Source organism: Uranotaenia lowii, chromosome 3 (assembly GCF_029784155.1).
Source record: "Uranotaenia lowii strain MFRU-FL chromosome 3, ASM2978415v1, whole genome shotgun sequence".
In the NCBI taxonomy this organism is placed as follows: domain Eukaryota; kingdom Metazoa; phylum Arthropoda; class Insecta; order Diptera; family Culicidae; genus Uranotaenia; species Uranotaenia lowii.
In genome coordinates, this window is record NC_073693.1 from 39,525,419 (window position 1) to 39,541,097 (window position 15,679).

General features: G+C 30.8%; 1 protein-coding gene and 1 long non-coding RNA gene across 16 annotated transcripts in view; both read left to right on the forward strand.

The window, feature by feature from the left end:
* The window catches only part of LOC129754131 (collagen alpha-1(XVIII) chain), an 875,414-nt gene that overhangs the window by 855,756 nt on the left and 3,979 nt on the right, over positions 1 to 15,679 (forward strand). The gene's annotated exons all lie outside the window — the stretch shown is intronic.
* LOC129754134 (uncharacterized) lies at positions 2,297 to 9,916 on the forward strand. Of its 2 annotated transcripts, none has more exons than XR_008738974.1 (4): positions 2,297 to 8,380; positions 8,452 to 8,667; positions 8,725 to 8,811; positions 9,536 to 9,916. It is a non-coding gene; the product is annotated as an uncharacterized LOC129754134 (long non-coding RNA). The 2 variants fall into 2 exon arrangements; XR_008738973.1 differs by having other exon boundaries at positions 2,298 to 8,380; positions 8,725 to 8,820.

Here is a 15,679-nt window from a genome sequence, read left to right on the forward strand (position 1 = left end):
GCTACAATAGTTGCAATTGCACTTCTCCGAATCCATGGGGTTCGTAACATCCGTCGGCGGCGTGATCGGAAGTGCGCTTCCCGGGGTGACACGGGATCGTTCGCATTTGGAACTCGCGATGACTGACTGACTGACTGATGGACTGACGGCCACGAACTTCTGACGTGGCAGCTTGATGGACGCAAATGGCAATTATTTCCGAGCAATTTTGCGACCTATGCCAATGGAGGCTGTGAAAAGAGGCCGTCTTCCTTCGACGGTGACGAAGACATCAATCCTGAGAATAAATGTTGGGCTGCGTTTTTCTTGGCATCGGAACTAAACTTAGTTTTATTTCAGTTCATTTTAAACACGATTTGTTTGACAGTGTCATTCATATGTTAAAAGTGAAACACTTGGATAAGAATTCCACTCTCTGGAGCCACTAAATTTATTTTACGCTGGCTACAATTTATAGCTTTAAATAATTTTTTAAAATTATTTCGTTCGTTTTTTCCACAAAAATATTGATTTCACATCAGAATTTCGAATCTAAATAAAATTATACCTGATCAAGCGAGACAGGAAAATCAAAAACATCAAAGATATCGTCTTTAGTCTAAAATATTTGTCCATTAAACTCAACTGTCTCAAAATATTACTGAAGCACTCAGCTCTATCTGGACGAACCTGACTATGTTTATCTACATTTTAAAACAAAAAAATGTGCTTTATATTTAGCGTATAGCACGCACCCTTATTTTTGGCTTAAATAAATGGAAAAAACTGCGTCTTATAAACCGTTAAATATGGTAATTTTAAATTTTGAAATGATATTTCAACCATGATATCTCAAAGTCTAAAAATAAAGGTTTGTCAAAATCGAGACAAATTCTTGGAGCATTTTAGATTATTTAGATATGTTGAAATATATTTTCCTAGTTTTTAATCCTAAATATGATTTAAGGTTTGAAATTTTTCACTTTACAATATTGATAAAACGTTTTGATTCCAAGTTGTTAATTTAACACTCCAAATTTGATTTTTTTTTTAAATAATCATTCTCATCCTTTGGTCTAAAATTTAGAACATTGTTTTCACTTGCTAAATTTTTTAACTACTTAAGTTATGGTTCTAATGTGTGTTTCTAAACTGGATTGGAACTAATAAATTTAGAAATGTGATACATTTCTAGCTCAGGTAGCCAGCCTGGAAATATGTTCAGAGTTCTTATTGAAGGACTTAAACTTAACAATAAAACTGTATAGTTTGAAAATCATATTTTTGGCATTTAAATTTTCAGATGATTTTTTTAAAATAAAAAATAGAAGAGAATAGAAGATTTAAACCTATTTACTTTTGATTTCAATTTTAACTTATTACATACTTGAAACTGCATGTTTCATTGTTTCAATTTGATACTGATTCTGTTTCTGAAAATTGTATTTTTTAGCCGTAAAGATGTAATTTAAAGCATAAATAATAAAGTCTACAGATGATGATAATGATTTCCCAACTTTTTTTTTGCTAGCTTTACAATTATCCACAGATTTGTTTTTTTTTTCATAGTTAAATTTTTGTTAAAAGAGCTTTGAAAAATTTGTTTAAGGTTTTTTTTTCTATTTTTTAATTAGGTTTGATCCAATCAGGTATCAGGTATCAGAATGGGGGTAGGCTTAATAGCGGCACGTTATCCAAACATACGGGAAAATTGTGCCTAGCCTTTTTTTTTATCCAAGATTTCATCATTTACCTGAAAAACCTATAAAAGGAAGAAATAAATTCAATCTATTTAAGATGGCATAAAGCCTTTCCACTAGGGATTATTAGCATTAAAGCTCTTTTCTACATTCGGTAAGGAATGATAGAATGTTTTTCAAGTTTAATTTCTTAAACTCAGATTCGCTTAAAGCGTAAGATCCCAGAGTACGAAAACGTAGTCTGGCAAATGAGGGGCAGTTACATATAAGATGGAAGGGATCTTCCACATCTGATTCACAACTACCACATACTGGAGATTCAGCACGCTGAATGTTGTGCATGTGATAGTTGAGTTTACAATGACCGGAGAGTGCTCTGATCAAGATGCTGCAATGAGATTTATTTAAAGTTAATAAGTAACTCGATATGATTGGAGATGGTTTTTCTAAAAATAATTTAGTTTGACGACAAGTGTCCAACTCTTCCCAGTATCGTTCATGCTGGTTAGAGGACCAAGTTTGAATTTGGTTTCTGAACCAACATGGTGATATTGGGACAGCCGGCTCTGGTCCGTAAAATTCCTTTTCCGACCCAGCTCTAGCGAGTTCGTCGGCGCATTCGTTTCCAAAAATTCCCTTATGTCCGGGTACCCATAGAAGGTTTAATCCATTGCCTTCAGCAAGTTCTTCGATTGCTTTCCGGCATGCGATTACCAGTTTTGATCTAGAACTGGAAGCACTGAGTGATTTGATAGCTGCTTGGCTATCTGAACAGAAATAAATTGTTCTGAACATAATCTTCTTTTGAAGTGCAATTTGCACTCCATACATAATAGCATATAGCTCAGCCTGAAAGACTGTACAATATTTTCCTAGAGGTTGAGCATGTTCTATGTTCAACTCGTGACAGTAAATTCCTGCACCTGCACGGCCGTTTGATAATGAACCGTCAGTATAGAATACAATATGAGAGGACATTTGGTCCTCTACGAAACCTGATAACCATTCTTGAGGAGAAGGAAATTTGACTTTAAACCCCATGTAGGGAAAACTACTCGAGAGTGTTAAATCGTTTGGCGCTAGATTAAACTTGTTTAATTTAACTAATTCAGGCCACACATTTGTATGACTCGATGATCTTTCGATATTTCCTGACAGCCAGAAACCAACTGCCTGTAGACGAAAAGCACATGAGAAGGCTTCCTGTTTTAGGAACAAGTGTAGAGGTTTGATAGAAAACAGAGCCTCTAGTGCTGCAGTAGGAGTTGTAGTGAACGATCCGGACATCCCTAAGAGACACATTCTTTGAAGGTGATTTAGTTTAGTCCGAACTGTTGCAACTTCTCCTTTCTGCCACCACACTAGACACCCATAGGCCAGAATTGGTCTTACTATTGTGGAGTAAATCCAGTGAATATGTTTGGGTTTGAGTCCCCAGTTTTTTCCGATTGCACGTCGGCATTGTCCGAAGGCCATGCATGCTTTTTTGATTCTGAATTCGATGTGATCAGACCAGTTTAATTTGGAGTCAAGAATGACACCCAAATATTTAACTTGATTAGACACGGTGATTTCGGAACCATAAAACAGCAGAGGGCGCACCCCGCGGGTGATACGTTTTTTAGTAAATAAAACAATGTAAGTTTTTAGAGGATTAACTGAAAGTTCTACATGAGAACACCATCGTTCAACAGAGCGCAGAGCTTGTTGCATTATATCAAATAATGTGCTTATGCACAAACCTCTTACCAGCAGAAGATAATCATCTGCGAATCCATAGGTTGGTATTCCACGGTCATTGAGTTTTCTCAACAAACCGTCTGCAACTAGGTTCCACAAAAGAGGTGATAGTACACCTCCCTGTGGGCAACCACGTGTGCTAACTTTTGTTATTGAAGCCTGTCTTAAAGACGAATGAAGATTCCTGTTACTTAGCATTGCGCTAATCCAGTTAGTTATAACACTAGGCACTCCATGAAGTAGTGCCGCATCCATTATTGATGTAAACGAGACATTATCAAATGCTCCTTCTATGTCTAGAAATGCTCCTAGACATGATTCTTTCTGTGAAAAACTATTTTCAATATTGTGTACTACGTTGTGCAGAAGAGTTAATGTTGATTTTCCTGTTTGGTATGCATGTTGTGTCGCATTAAGCGGATGTTGGACAAGGCATTCTTGCCTGATATGATGATCAATTAAACGTTCAAGTGCTTTTAATAGAAATGAACTTAGACTAATAGGACGAAAGCTTTTGGCTTCGTCGTATGATGATCGTCCCCCTTTAGGGATGAATTTCACGGCTATCTGCCGCCAAAGTTTAGGAATATATCCATGAGCAAAACTGCTTATCATTATTTTCCTTAATATGTGTTTGAAATGATCGAAACCTTTTTGAAGCAAAACTGGAAATAAACCGTCACTTCCAGGAGATTTGTATTGAGCGAAACCATCGATTGCCCATTTGATCGATTCTGTAGTAACTATTTTCCGAGCAAAATGCAAGGAATCTAGACTTCCAGAAAAGAACTCAGGCTCTATCGATGAATCTTGATCAACACATCCTGGAAAGTGAGTATTGAATAGACAACTTAATGTTTCTTCGTCGTTTGATGTATAATCACCACTAGGGGTTTTAAGGTATGAAACCTGATAATCTTTTGATTTGGCTAAGACTTTATTTAGCCTACTTGCTTCGTGCAAGCTTGAAATGTTTGTGCAGTAGTTCTGCCAACTTGAGCGTTCGGCAGCTCTTGTTGCTTTCCGGTAAGCTCTGCGAGCCAACTTGAAGGCATCAAAACCTTCCGTGCGCCTTCGGTTCCAAGAGCGTCTGCAGTTTTTTCGTAATTTACTGAGATTTGAGTTCCACCATGGTGTACTGTTTTTGTTGAATTTCAACGTTCGTACGGGACACGCTTCTTCATAAGAATTTAAAATAATTTCGGTAGTTTTTGCAACCCCGAGCAGACTTTGATGCCTTAATCAATAGCAAACAGTAACCAAAATTAGCTATCAATGCCAAAATGATAGCATAATATGGTGTTATATTTTTACCGATGCCAAGATTAGGTTCCTTTCAAGTATCAAAATGTTTAATTATGATGACAAACCAATACCAAAGTAAGGCATTAATACCAAAATGATAGCACTATTAGGTGTTGATTTTGCAACGACAGCAAAATTAGGCATCATTAAGGTTTCATTCCCTTTCATAGATCAGAAAAATGATATCAACATGATAGCATGATTTAGTATCTAATTTTCTGCGACAAAAATTAAAAATCGAAAATTTAAAACGAGCTGAGAAAAAAACCACGAGTTCAGTCATTACCAACATAGTGCGTGCATTAGTTTGTTTTGATTTCTCTGTGATAGCAAAACTAGGCATCATTTAGATATTTTTATTTTATAAATTTTATTTCCATTTCGCCATATGCCGAACACAAACAAAGAATAAAAATCAATCAAATGAAGATTTTAAATTTTAATGTTAAACACAGCTTCAATTAATTTACATTTAAAACTTAAATTAAAGCTCAAACATGGATTTCAACAACCTGAGATTTTAAATCAATTAACCTAAACATAATACCATAATACCACAAAAAAATTTCTTTCATAAATAATGCTGTAACAGATATCGAACTTTTCTCACCGCACGTTGCTCTCCCTTTGATTTTTTCCGAAAACTACAAAGTTCAAGTTATTTTGTTCGATGAATCATTCGAAAACTCAAACAGGAGAAAGAGAGGAAGTAATAATGTATGAGATAGGAACAAATTGTATACAATTCTGTTAAGCATTTCTAAATGTGTTACAATTTATTGTAAATTTTATTTATTTTTCAGTATTTCCCCCTTGTGATGTCGCTTATCCAAGTAACAAAAGAAGGATTTCAAAATTGTTCAGGCCTTATTTGAGATTCGCAAAAAATATAATGAATATTATGTGTAATTGCAAAGACATCCTCGAGTTTAACCAAAAAAAAACTTGGAGCTTCAAATTGATAGGTACATAGCTAAAATAAGTTCCTGTGATATTACAGCACTGTAAAAGACTATAGTTTTAATCGTGGTTTTTATTTTATTTTCTGAGTTATACAAAAAACAGGTTTCAAAGAGAATTATTTTATTTAACTTTTTTTTTGTAAATTTGTTTGGCACTTATTCACAGAACCGAGCAAACGAATGCCACGACTACCTGCACAAAAGCACAAAATAAGAATAGCAATAAATCGAGATTCCATCATTTCATATTACAAACAATTTTACGTTCGAAAAAGGATTTGCTACGAATTACAAATATAATTAATCTATACGATATATCTTTAAGCTAACACGATTTAACATTTCCCGGAAGATATGTAGCACGCACCACATTGCTACACTGTGATTTTTTACAGTTATGAATGATTTACGTCTACAATACTACTTTCAGCTCAACGCTTAATTCACTTGACCCCAGATGTAGTTGTAGATGCAGTTGTTGAATGAGTCGTTTCCAGCTCTTATCTTCTTCACTGTTTTCTTTCTCTATATTTTTCGGTCTTTCTCATTCTTTCTTCTGCGTAAAAATACTTCCATCGCCATGCATCTCATGCAATTATGCATCTTATGAATTAGTCTAATTTTGGCAATCATAACCTTCATAAAATCTGACTCCATGATGTTTCGATCTACGAATAGATAAAAGAAAAACATAAGTTAGATCTGATTGTACTAGACACTTTTTTTCTGGAATACTTGAAAAAAATGCTGCAGGATCTGGAATACTTGCGTTTGCCAGACCTGCAAACACTTAAGATATCCGTTAGGTTCCGGTATGTTCTTGCCAAGAGAGGTTATTGACGGAACCCATCGCTATAACCGCACGCCGGCTGAATATGAACCGCATCTTAGATGTTGGTTAGTTTAGGTTAGTAGGTTTAAGACCGAGTGCAGCTGGTTGGTTCACCTGTAACAGCATTAGTAGGAGGAGTGCTGGATTAGTAGGAGGATTTTATGCTCATCAGTAACAGGGTGTAGGGAAGAATGACCCTGGCAGATAAACTCCCTTGAAAAAAAAAAAAAATCATCAGTAACAACTATTACAGGACCATCTTAAGAATCTTACCTTTTTGGTCCTTCTTTAGACAGCAGATTTTCTGTCCATATTCCTGAGAATCTAACACAGCAGAACTTTTGAATAGAAGAACCAAAGGCTGGAACGGCAGACTACGGACAAGCAGTTCCCTAGACTTCTGGTAGTGATGGTTCTCGGTCGATAACGGAGCACTTTTCCTGATCGTTTTGATGGTCAACTACTTACGCAAGGGTTTTTGCATTGACTGATTTCCGAGCGTTTACAAATTCAAAGAAACATCCGATCAGCTGCTGGCACGATAGTTTTTTTTCTGTTTTGTTTTGATTTTCTGTTTTGTTTTGAGTTATGGTTAAACACTGTGTTAAATCATATTGTCGTAACTGCAAGCTACATGAAGTGAAAATTATTGGAAGACGTGTAATTTTCACGCAAGTACTGCTTGAAATTAAAGCAAATTGCATGGCTCTTCTTGTTACAAGAAATTTGCTGTAAGATTACATAACTTGTCATTTCTTTTTAGTTTTTTTTTCAAATTACAAGTTCTTTTGCAAATACACGTATTATTAAATATTTATTGGTTTAAAATCCCTGAGAAAAAAGAACAAAAAAATTAAATATTTATATCAGTGTAACACTCATGCATTCTTGCAGCAAATTTCCTGTAACAAACAGGACCATTTCATTTTCCAAACGTCACAAATTGTCACTAGAAATCATTTCTAGCGTAACATTTCAAAAGGGCGAAACTGCCAAATGTAAACAAATCGAGCTAACGGTCATTCCGGATGTACGTGGTTGCACTTTACCTAATTAACGCGGTGTCATCTTAAAATCACTTAAAACTTTCAAAAAATTGATAAAATTCTATTGGGCGAAACTTCCTGTTGATGCATTTTCGTTGGAACGAGAAGTTACGCCTATTCAAAATGGGGTTAATTTTTCTATTCGTGTAGTGTAACTGAATTGACCGTGTGTGACAAAACGGCTTAATTAGTTTTTGCGTGTAGGACCTATGGGCGAAACTTCAAAACCAAAACAAAAACGGCCGATCAATTGGGCGAAACTTGCAGGCGTAGCTTAGGCGTAATATAGAAAAAAAAGTTTATGATCTTGATAACAAACGAACAATAGGTGAATATAATGCACATTTAAGATTTTGTTGAACAAAAAGTGTTCGATTTTTTAAATAGGATTTGATTAGATGTTCCGAAATTTCAAACGCGTTTTTCTCGTTTCGAGCTAACTGCTAGTTTCGCCCTTATGAAATGTTACGCTAGATTTGTCCGATAATTTAAATTTCACCTCATGAAGATTTCAAGAACTACAACGTGATTTAACGCAGTGTTTCTAGAAAAATCAAAACCAAAACAAACCGCGAATTTCGAGCAAATGCTTGCGTGCCACGAACAGTTTAAAAACGAAGACTTCCCGTAAGTTCACCAGAGAAAAGCTTCACCCGATCGCTACAGTCATCCGGAAGAGCCTCGTCCAACGAACCGCATCGTTATCGACCGGGAACGGTGAGCTTGTCATCGTCACCAAAAGTGCACTTGGCTGCTGATCAGAGAGCAGCAACTCCAGCGGTGTAATTTGTCCACTGACTTCTGATTTTCAGGAAGGTAAGGATTAGACCACTGCGAATGGTCATATGAGAATGATGAAAAAGGTTAATGTTTTAATTGATATCCAGGCGGCCAACTCGTTCCTTTATCCGGTGGTGTAGCAGCAATTAATTCCGTTGGAGACCTTCGTAGCGGAAAATCCTCGGATCACGGAAACTCTTCTTGAAAGGCGTCCCGGATTCAGTTTCAACGTCGCTCAACTGAAGATGGCGGCTAGGATAAAAAAAATGCCGGAAATGTTGAATTATCCATGTAACGAGGGATCGAGCTTCCAAATATTCCAGGTAACTATTGATTGACCTAAATTCTTGAAGTGATTTCTCGTTTACGTTTTTTTACAGGTAAAAAGCTTAACAGAGCACAGTTGGGTTGGATGTTCGCAACACCGACCTGGCTTTTGCGGACTAGGTCAATTTGGAATGTTTTCGGTATGTCATGTAAGTTATCCAAAATTTCTTTGACACTAAACTGCCGCTTTCGGCTATGTTGTCCCGTATGTTAGAAAATTTTCTTTATACATACACATATTTAACTGATTTTTTTATCTGATCCCATTCTTAATATGTTTGGTCCAATATATTAAGGCCCATTGACACTTCTCGTAAAAATGTTGTTTGAATCTTCCTCGAAATGTTTTTATTTCAATTCCCCTACCATAATGAAAAATCTGCGGTGAAAAAAAAATTAGAAATCGGAATAAAAACAGTTCTAGGATGTTTAAAACAACAAGGCCAGTTGTTTTTCCATCTTCCAACTATACCCATCGATTTTACCATGTTACACATATAAGTTAAGTCGCGTTTTTGAGTTATTGATAAAATAAGATTTTTTCACGTGAAGTGTAAACCAGGCTAGCAACTGCTTCTACTATTTTAGAGTAGTTTCGCGAGTCACAAAATCGAATAAAATAAATGATTTTTGTGAAGTTAATATTTTTTCATCTTAATTTATTAACAGTTAAGGAAATGTTTTTAAAACAAAACTCACGAGGTTTATTCTCACATGAAGTACTATAGAAAAATGATAAATAATCCTATGAAAAAAAATTAAAATAACTTCTATAACATTGCATTTTTCCAGACAAAACAAAACAAGCATCTTAGCTAAGTGAATCTAATTCTGCTTTTAATTAGAGCTGTTTTGTTCTTTCAGCCAACAACGTAGGTAACAACAATGAAGCCAAGAGTAGGAGTGGCTGGAATCCAATCCAGTCCAAATCGTTGTTTTGGTGGAGCCAACCGAATTCGACCAACAAGTTAAGATCAACATCACTTCATTCTTCGGGTTTCATGTTGGGAACAACAACAACGCTGCAGTTCCGCAACATTTGGGAAAGCTACAACATCGCCGGCGCTGGAAATGCGAACCACTTCCTATTGGTGGTAGTATCACAACTTCTTCATCAAAGCTATATTGCAATAATTCGATTGTTAGTAAGTAGAAGAATTGATCTATATGTGATTTTTTTTTCTTCAATTTTCAACTACCTATATCTATGAATTTTAACACTTGGACTTTTTTCATAACATTAAATTAAATGGTTTGATTATTGCTGTCATTTAATTTAAGTATACCTTTATTTTTGCCAAAAATTCATCCCGGTTCAAAATACAAATAAAATTGAATCTGAGCAAAAATATGATATTTGATTTTACAGGCCTGTAACTGTAAATCTTTTTAAGAAATTCAAATTACTAAAATTATCATCATATCTATAACTTTTTTAAGCTCTTGAGTTTTTTTATTTTTGCTTTAATGTTAAATTTAATATTTTGCTCCTAACAATATGATTGTTAAAATATGGAAATGATCAGTTTTTCGAAACGTGGAAAATGTTGTGTTTTTTTTTTTTCATTATAAAAACAGCTGTGTACTTTCTATGAATCTAAATAAAAAATAGTGTTCAATTATTGATACATTTCTTTGCATATTATCGAAAGTAATTTGAGGTTTCGTTTAAAAAAAAAAGATGATCATTTCAAAACGGTTTTCAGAAAAATATTTTTTTTTCTAGAGAAGTTTAAAAATTTATTTGAAGTTCATTAGAGTTGAAATAAACCCCTTCACATATTTTTTTTCTGTTAATTATAATACACTACTGCACATTGAAACGCCTAAATATACACTATCAAAATTACTAGTATTTGTGTTTTTATTATTACAGGCAAAATCCTATTTAACAATATATTGATAAACATTCGCATCCCCAAGCAGTTTCAGTGGCATAATTATGCCGAATTTGCTATCATGATTTATAAGTTAAAATTGGCATATTCTGCTCGAATTAAGGTGGTACTATGCGTATAGCACAGCTATACCAAATTTTGGTTAAAACGGAAGCTTAATGATACCTCGTTTAGCGAGCATTTTTGAACGAGCTTTGAAAGCTCAATGATACCAAATTTTGGAATCACTCGACGTCAAAAAGTGGCATCTCTATGCTCTCAAAACACGTTTTCAAATGGTGGCTAAACGAGGCATCATTAAGGTTTCAGTGAAACCTACACTTGGGATTATCGAGGTATCCATATATGCAAAGTGAGACCCAAATTTTGGCATTGTACCACCTTTATTCGGGCATAATGATACCTCATTTTACTTTCAAGGCATGATAGCAAAATTAGGTATAATTTTGCCATAAAAGTCTGCTCGGGACCACTTCATCCAACTCAGAAGGAGTAGTAATTTCAGGTGTATATCCATGAAATTTAATAGCAATATGCTCCAAATAAAGGTCCCAATTAGTTGTTCTTGGGTTTCTGAATGTAATTGTTTCTAAAAACTCACCTGAGTGTTCAAAATAGATAAACCTGTGGTCAGAAATCGATTCTTCGTTAGGCACATGCCAATTTGAAATTTCCTGAGAAATTGTTCTAGAACAAAGTGTGATGTCAATCACCTCTTCTCTGTCACACCTAACAAAAGTTGGTTTATTTCCTACATTTAGAATTTCTAAATCAGTGCTGCTTAAATATTCCATTAAATTTAAGCCTCTCAGATTGATATCTGAGCTACCCCATACAAAATGATGAGCATTGGCATCACAGCCTATTACAAGAGGTGTATTTTGTGATTCACAGAATGAAATGACATTTTTTAAATCATCCGTAGGGGATGATTGTTCATATGGTAAGTATGCTGAACAGTAGACGTATTTTCTATCAGGCAGCGAAACCTGAACGACGCAAATATCTCTTGTTGTTAGATTGGGTATAAGTGTTGCATTTAAAGAATTGTTTATCAATATACATGCACGAGACATTATTCGGGCATTAGTCATTCCAATTACACTGAACACAGTAAAGTTTGGTTTGAGCAAATTCCCTAAGTAATCCCTAATTGTATTTTTTAGCCGTAAAGATGTAATTTAAAGCATAAATAATAAAGTCTACAGATGATGATAATGATTTCCCAACTTTTTTTTTGCTAGCTTTACAATTATCCACAGATTTGTTTTTTTTTTTCATAGTTAAATTTTTGTTAAAAGAGCTTTGAAAAATTTGTTTAAGGTTTTTTTTTATTTTTTAATTAGGTTTGATCCAATACATTTTTATCAAATTTGCATTTTTTTTTCGAATTTTTGTGAATGTTTTGAAGAGTTCTGCCGAAATTCTCCTTTAACTTTAACATAAATTAAAATCTATTTTTTTTTAAACGCATGGATGTTTCATATTCTCAAAAACATGTTTTAAAAATTAAAAGAAATAGACGCATGTTACTTTTACCACGATATTATAATATATGTGTGAGTTGAGAGATAGATGAAAGTATGCAAATTTCAAATTAATTTATTCTTTTAAACAAAAGTAGTTTTAGAAATCTGCTGTTTTTTTTTTGCAGATTCGGATTTTTTTATATCAATCAATCATCAACATCTTCCTGCACTTCATGAATAATGTTTTGAAGAAATAAGCAAAATTGTGTTGAAATAAATCAACAATTTCAAAAATTATTATTTATCATTAATGGGTCATAACTTTTATGAGACTCGAAATAACGGCATTAAATCTGTTCAGTTATGTTTTTCGAATTGAAATAATACTTTTTCACTTATTCGATAATTGATATTAACATTTAAAACAAGTGAAACAATGCATTGAGGAGTTAATTTGGTGTGAGTTTTCGTTAAAAAAGAAAAACAAAAACGTTACAAAAAAAAATTTGTAAAGCTATCAAATTAAGGTTAGATTTTTGACAATTCTTTTCAAATTCTTCTCAAATCCTTTTAAAATTCTCTCAAAAAAATCATGCAATCATTTTGTCAAACTCTTGTGAAAATCTTGTGAAATTGTTTTCTTATTATTTGAAATTTAAATTAAATTTTTTTGTCATATTCTCAAATGCTGTTAACATTCTTGTCCAAAACGGGACAGTTTGTTAGCAAAATCGAGTTAATTTTTTTTCTTATTATTAACACATTTTTCTCAACTTCTGTAATATTATTGACAATTCTTTGTTAAAGTTTTATATGGATTTTTACAATTCCTTGTGTCTCTTTCTAATTTATTGTCCAATTCTCGTTAAATTGTGGTAAAATTCTTGTCAAACTGATGTTCAGCTGTGTCAAACCGTTCTTGTCAAATTATCGATTAATTATCTTTTCTCAGTCTAGGTAACCTAAATGGTTTGATTTCTTGGAAAATTCTTATCCAAATTCTTAAAAATTCTTGTCATAATCATGTAATTTTTTTTCCAAATGCGTTTCAAATCTTTCATAAAATATTCTATAATTGCTCTCAAATTTTCCTCGTATAGTTTTCCTTTCCTTTATGAAACGTCTTTAAAATTTAAAAGTTTGTAAACAAAAAATTGAAATAATTTAAATTCTAGTCAGAATCTGATCATTTTTTGTCAAATACTGAAAAATAATTCTGAACCTTAAATTGTTAAATTATTGTCCAATTTTTCTAAATTTCAAAATCTGGTCAATATTTACTCACACTCTTCTCAAGCTTTTGTTATATCCTAGTCAAACTCTTCTCAAATTATTGTTAAAAGCTTATCAAAATATTGTATTATTACTTAAAAATCGTGAAATTCTGGAAAGATTTTTATAAAATTCACGTCAAATTTTCTTCAAGTTTTTATCAAATTCTGGTAAAATTCAAGTCTAATTTACTAATATTCTTGTCAAATTCAAGCTCCTTTAGAATTTTTGTTCAACATTATTTTAAAAAATTAAAATTCTTCAAACTTTTTTTTATTTTTAATTTTTTTTTCAAATTCTTGAAAATATTCAGATATATCAAATTTTGAAACTCTTCAAAATCTTAAATCTTCAAATTTTTCAAATTCTTCAAATTTTTCAAATTCTTCAAATTCTTCAAATTCTTCAAATTCTTCAAATTCTTCAAATTCTTCAAATTCTTCAAATTCTTCAAATTCTTCAAATTCTTCAAATTCTTCAAATTCTTGAAATTCTTGAAATTCTTGAAATTCTTTAAATTCTTCAAATTCTTCAAATTCTTCAAATTCTTCAAATTCTTCAAATTCTTCAAATTCTTCAAATTCTTCAAACTCTTCAAATTCTTCAAATTCCCTCCAAATTTATCAAATTCTTAAAATCCCTTAATAATAAAAAGTCCTTCAATTCTTCAAATTTTTCATTTTTTTCAAATTTTTTAAATTTTTCAAATTTTTCAATTTTTTTCAAATTTTTTTATTTTTTTCAAATTTTTCAAATTTTTCAAATTCTTTAAATTTTTCAAATTTTTCAAATTTTTCAAATTTTTCAAATGTTTCAAATTTTTCAAATTCTTTAAATTTTTCAAATTTTTTAAATTTTTCAAATTTTTAATTTTTTCATATTTTTCAAATTTTTCAAATTTTTCAAATTTTTCAAATTTTTCAAATTTTTCAAATTTTTCAAATTTTTCAAATTTTTCAAATTTTTCAAATTTTTTCAAATTTTTCAATTTTTTCATATTTTTCAAATTTTTCAAATTTTTCAAATTTTTCAAATTTTTCAAATTTTTCAAATTTTTCAAATTTTTCAAATTTTTCAAATTTTTCAAATTTTTCAAATTTTTCAAATTTTTCAAATTTTTCAAATTTTTTCAAATTTTTCAAATTTTTCAAATTTTTCAAATTTTTCAAATTTTTCAAATTTTTCAAATTTTTCAAATTTTTCAAATTTTTCAAATTTTTCAAATTTTTCAAATTTTTCAATTTTTCAAATTTTTCAAATTTTTCAAATTTTTCAAATTTTTCAAATTTTTCAAATTTTTCAAATTTTTCAAATTTTTCAAATTTTTCAAATTTTTCAAATTTTTCAAATTTTTCAAATTCTTCAAATTTTTCAAATTTTTCAAATTTTTCAAATTTTTCAAATTTTTCAAATTTTTAAAATTTTTCAAATTTTTCAAATTTTCAAATTTTTTCATATTTTTCAAATTTTTCAAATTTTTTTAAATTTTTCAAATTTTTTAATTTTTTCAAATTTTTTCAAATTTTTTCAAATTTTTTAAAATTTTTTCAAATGTTTTCAAATTTTCAAAATTTTTTAAATTTTTCAAATTTTTCAAATTTTTCAAATTTTTCAAATTTTTCAAATTTTTCAAATTTTTCAAATTTTTCAAATTTTTCAAATTTTTCAAATTTTTCAAATTTTTCAAATTTTTCAAATTTTTCAAATTTTTCAAATTTTTCAAATTTTTCAAATTTTCAAATTTTTCAAATTTTTCAAATGTTTCAAATTTTATCCAATTTTTCAAATTTTTCAACCTTTAAAAATTTTTCTAAAATTTCAATTTTTTTCAGATTTTTTAAATTTTTGTTTGTTTGTTTGTTTTATTATAGAGGCTTGCTGGGTAGATTCGCCTCTGGAGATCAAATTTTTCAATTTATTCAATTTTTTCAATTTTTCCATTTTATTTAAATCTTTAAATTTTTTCAAATTTTTCGATTTTTTTGAATTTTTTATATTTTTTTTAATTTTTCAAATTCTTTAAAATCTTTGTTTTCAAAATTTTTCAAATTTTCAAAATTTTTCAAATGTTTTCAAATTTCTTCAATTTTTTTCAAATTTTTTCAAATTTTTTCAAATTTTTTAAAATTTTTTCAAATGTTTTCAAATTTTCAAAATTTTTTAAATTTTTCAAATATTTCAAATTTTTAAATTTTTTCAAATTTTCAATTTTTTCAAATTTTTCAAATTTTTCAAATTTTTCAAATTTTTTAAATTTTTCAAATTTTTCAAATTTTTCAAATTTTTCAAATTTTTCAAATTTTTGAAATTTTTCAAATTTTTCAAATTTTTCAAATTTTTTAAATCTATCAAATTTTTCAAATTTTTCA